The sequence below is a fragment of the Pleurodeles waltl genome, chromosome 12, assembly GCF_031143425.1.
Source record: "Pleurodeles waltl isolate 20211129_DDA chromosome 12, aPleWal1.hap1.20221129, whole genome shotgun sequence".
Taxonomy (NCBI): domain Eukaryota; kingdom Metazoa; phylum Chordata; class Amphibia; order Caudata; family Salamandridae; genus Pleurodeles; species Pleurodeles waltl.
The window spans coordinates 107,379,979-107,385,204 of record NC_090451.1 but is presented as its reverse complement, the minus strand read 5'-3'; the positions used below and the strand labels follow the sequence as shown (position 1 = coordinate 107,385,204).

Below are 5,226 nucleotides of genomic sequence, written 5' to 3'. Positions count from 1 at the left end.
TGAGAGTAGTGTAGAGTGGCACAGCATAGAGTAGTGTGCAGTAGAGTGGCATAGAGTAGAGCGCATGTAGTGCCATTGAGTGATATTGTGCGAGATGGAGTGGAGTGGAGTACAGTGAAGTGGCATGGAATGAAGTAGTATAGAGTAGAGTGGGAGAGAGTAAAGTGGAGTGGCATAGAGTGAACTAGAGTAGAGCGTAGTGGGATAGAGTGGAGTAGCATGGAGTGGAATGGAGAGGCACAGAGTAGGGTAGAGTGCAAAAGTGTGGAATGGCATGGAGTTGAGTGGAGTGGCATAGAGTAGAGTGGCATTCTGTGGGGTGGATTAGAGTGGCATGGAGTGGCATACAGTAGAGTGGAATAGAGCTTAGTGGTGGAGAGTACAGTGGCTTAGAGTGGAGTATAGTAGCATGGAGTAGAGTAGCGTAGAGTAGAGAGGGGTGCAACGGAGTAGAGTGGCATAGAGTTGAGTGGTGTACAGTGGCGTAGAGTAGAATGGGATAAAATAAAGTGGCGTACAGTAGAATGGAGTAGAGTAGCATAGAGTGGAGAGGCATAGAGTGGAGAGGAGTAAAGTAGGTGGAATTGTATAGAGTAGAGTTCAGTTGAGTATTCTAGAGTGATGTAGAGCAGAGTGGCATAGAGTCACATAAAGTGGCATTCTATGAAGTAGGGTGGCGTAGAGAGGAATGAAGGGAAGTGGCATAGAGTAGAGTGGAGTGGAGTAGAGGGGCATAGCAGAGAGTGACAGGGTGGAGTGGCATAGAATGGAGTAGCATAAAGTGGAGTGAAGTGGCGTATAGTGGAGTGGCATAGATTAGAGTGGCATAGAGTGGAGTGATAGAGTGGAACAATGTAGATTAGAGTGGAGTAGAACTGAGTAGAGTGGAGTGGTATAGAGTTGCACAGTGTAGAGTACAGTGGCACTGAGGGGAGTAGAGTATAGTCATGCAGAGGAATACAGTGTGAGAAAGTAACTAAAGTGTCAATAGAGACGGCGTTTAGGGTGAAAAATAAGCTGTATGCTTGTCATGAATGTTGGAAAGCACATTGCACATCCAAGAATGATACGAAAACACTTTTAAAATATAAAAAATAGCGTACTGTAGAAAGACGAAAAGAACACATGTACTTGGTCCATCCTCCATGGAGGAATGAACACAAGAAAGGAAGATTCAGTCTATGGGAGCTAAGCAATCGAAATATTGCAAATGTGAGTGACATAGAAAACAATTAATGGTAAGTAAGCTATGGGCGTGTGGTAAGCCCACTGACTTCTAAACAATATGTCTCACAGCACATTCACTGTGTACGCAAGACATAAAAAGGTGTGACTAAGAGAATTCTGAGATTTAGAGCTTGACAGCAATTCACAACCCAACCAAATTGAGCCCTATATAATAATTTACAACAGAGCCAAAGTACACCTTTTATGCCCCCAATGGTGGAGGTAAGATATTCAGCAGACACTTGGTCTCCCAGTGCTAAAGGATTTTGGCTAGATATGAAGTGGGCGAAGTGCCCTGAAAACATTATAAAAGTAGGACACGTGCTATAAGCAGACATCACTTCCTTGGCAAGGCAGAAGAAAGGGCACTTCAGAGGGAAGAAATGAGAGGGCTGAGGAACAGACAGATAGCTCCCCTATGGGCAGAGGTGGCGGGAGCATGGAACACTCCTGACATGACTATGATGACGATGCAGATGGGCCTCTTAACTTGCGGAGTTAGGAGCACGACAAACTCACCTCTCCTAGACCTCCCTGGAAGATCATACACTGGGGAGGGTTCCCCTGGGTCCCTTCCCCCCCCCCCGGCTGGGCCCCATACAGCTGTAGACACACTCACACGATGCGTAGTTAGGTCTCGGTTTCTGGGCAAGTTGTTTGGCATGCTTGTTATTTGTTGTAATAAGAGATGATGAGTACCTGACGTGCCAGAGCTGGAAATGGTGGGAACCGACCACACTGCTCCATGGGCATACAGCGCTGAACCGGAGACCCACAGGAGGCCCACACCACAGATCACAAGCCTGCTTACAGATTTATGCAAGGAACAGCCCTCAGCGTGGTGGTAACATAATATAATAGCAGTAATGGGTAACTGTTCAAAAGTTGTCATGGAAAGGAGATTCATACAGCTCTGCAACCTGTTACAATCCTGTGAATAATATGTACCATCTGAAATACCAATAAATAAAAAAAATAAAAAATCTACTGCCCAACTTAGGGTAAGGCTGGTGTTGTAGTGGTAGATCTGAGGCCCTAGGAGAGCTGGAGACCCCACAGAGCTACAGCAGCTCAGAAGTCCACTTAGGCTTCATCAGGGACCCGTTTTGTGACTTGAAAACCCATTAATGCAACAATAAAGGGGTGAAGTAAATGTCATCAACATTGCATAAACTGGTGTTCTTTGCAGTTTTTTAAATAAATAACAGCGCCTGGAAGCCCTTCTGACTGTGAAGGTTTGTTTAACAAATAGTGTTGTAACAACATAAAAGAGGGGGGAACAGTAAGACAGTTGCACAGATAGAAGGACAGATAGAAGGTTAAACAGATCGTCATAAATAAGCCACATGCACCGAAGCATCTGTACAGGTTTGTAGACAGAAAGGCAGGTATGTAGCTGTTAGTAAATCATGGATGAGATATAATCAGCTTCACAGAAACCGCTGTAAATCACACGCGCCTGCTTTAGAAAGAACCACGCCACAAAGACCTTGGTAGTCAGCATGTAGGCTTTAAAGTGTTAACATAAACAGAGATGGGCAGAAATAGGCAGTAAGGCAGATACCCAGATTGAAATTGAAAGGTAAATAGAAAGCACATGTAGTAATAGACGTGGACCGATAAGTATATAGAGAAGCAGATGTTGGTACGAAAATGGGATCACATATGATCAACTTTGTGTGGACTGTCAGGATTTGAAAACGGTTGCTTCATACCAAAAAAAAACATAGCGCCAAGATGTCCTCCTCAATGTCCCTTTGAGCGTTAAAGTGTTAACAAAGCATACAGCCAGGCATCAACACTCTGTTAGACAGGTTCACAGTCACGCACAGGGAGGTGAGCAGATAGATAAGCAGGCACACAGGCAGAAAGATGGATGGACAGATGAATGGATCAATGGATGGACGGACCTCTCTGTTAAACATGAGTCAAATGTAGGGATGGGCGTAACCAGTGTAACTCCCTGCAGTGTAATTACGCGAAATTACAGCAACATTATGCGAAGTTGTACAGAATTACACAAGGCTATTTTCCTGGTGCAAAATACACGCTCAGATCCGAAAGGAACCTGATACACTTTGCACAAGAAAATCGCTCTAAATGCAACAGAACTGGCACAACAGCCGCTGCTTGCGCTCTTTTCCTCCGCTCTTGGGTAGATGTCTTTCCCCACATTACTCCAAATTCCACAAAGGAGCGTAATTGTGTAATTCACGATTCGACCACGACTAATAAACTTGGCTTAAGTTTTAAAACTTTCCCTCTAGCTGCCCGGTGATCCGTCGGGTGCGGGATGATGAAGCCAAACGCTGATTGGGTGAGTGCGCCTCTCAGTGTCCTTCTCCGTCGCCTCTTTCTTTCAGACCCTTGGGAGCTCAGTCTTACTTTCTATACAAATATTTATTTTTAGACCTTTTTTCTTCGCGGCCTGAATTGCTGCAAAAACTGATATTTGACTAGCAGGATCCCTTTCAACATTGAAAGCTACTCCGCGTCAGTACAGGAGCCTCGGCGCTGCAGGTACAGGAGACACAGACATCCATCCCTCTTGCTGACCGGGTCCCGTGAAACCAAACTGTAGCTTATACTTTTCACATCAGGACCGCCACAAACGTAAAAGCGCAGAAAGGTGAAATAAATAATAACATTGTTAACGCGTTCTTCAAAGACATTTAATTTCACCGTTGAAATTAGGTTCAAGCTCTTAACTCATGTAAATATTAAGAAGTGAGAATAAAAATGCTGCCCAACTGCCGTGACATTTCCACCCGCAATGCCATGACTCGGATTCGAACCGAGGTTGCTGCGGCCACAACGCAGAGTACTAACCACTATACGATCACGGCGAGCTACTTGGGCTCTGAAAAGACTACCCTGGTGTGGCTCTGATAGGCTTAAAAAAGGTCACAGTGTCCGTGGAGTGGATAGATTTAGCGTTTGTTTAAAACCCATCTTTTCAAGTTAGATCAGGGTCTTTTCTTTGAGTAGCAGATCACAGCAAATATTTACCTCTCTGCTTCCAGTGACAAGACTCCCCATAAACCAAGAAGCCCAGACTTCTTAACAAGATCCACCACTCTGCCCTGCAAGTCTCAAGTGTTCTATGAGTGCTGGGGTCGGGGAAGTGAACACTGCAAAAACTTAATCCACGGCCGACCAAACTCCTCCAGGCCAGGAGGGGTTCGGAACAGGCCCCCACATATTGTTGTTTTTTTCCTTTCTGGGTGTCTCTTCAGACACATTCAGCTGCTTGGTGCATACTGCTTTAGAGTTGCATTGTGTGGAATGAAGTGGCGTAAACTTGACTAGCAAACAATGGAGTGGTGATGAATGGAGGGTCATAGAAGGGAGTAGATTGAAGTGCAAAGAGTAGAGTGACGTAATGTGTCATAGAATACAGTGGAATATAATGAAGTGGTGTGCCTTGGCATGGCGTTGAATAGCATTGTGAGGAATGGAGTGGCATAGAGCAGAGTGGGGTAGAGAGGAGTGAGGTTGCATAGAATGGCATAGAGTAGCATAGAGTAAAGTAGTGTGGTGTAGAGTGGCATAGTGTGGTGTAGAGTGAAGTGGCATGGAATGGCATAGAGTCAGAGAACAGGGTGTCATGGAGAGGGGTGGCAAAGAATTAGGAGGAGTTGAGTCGGACTGCATGAAGTAGAGTGTTGTGGAGTTGAGTAGCATACAGTCGCGTTGCATGGAGTGACACTGTGGTGTAGAGAGGAGCAGAGAAAAAAGTGGCATAGAGTAGAAAGGCCTACAGGAGAGTAGTGTAGTGGCACAGCATAGAGTAGTGTGCAGTAGAGTGGCATAGAGTAGAGCGCATGTAGTGCCATTGAGTGATACTGTGTGAGATGGAGTGGAGTGGAGTACAGTGAAGTGGCATGGAATGAAGTAGTATAGAGTAGAGTGGGAGAGAGTAAAGTGGAGTGGCATAGAGTGAACTAGAGTAGAGCGTAGTGGGATAGAGTGGAGTGGCATGGAGTGGAATGGAGAGGC

General features: G+C 45.4%; 1 non-coding gene across 1 annotated transcript; it reads right to left on the bottom strand.

Moving 5' to 3' along the window:
* Positions 1-4,001: 4,001 nt before the first annotated feature.
* On the bottom strand, positions 4,002-4,073 carry TRNAH-GUG (transfer RNA histidin (anticodon GUG)). Its single transcript has one exon. It is a non-coding gene; the product is annotated as a tRNA-His (tRNA).
* Positions 4,074-5,226: the final 1,153 nt, after the last annotated feature.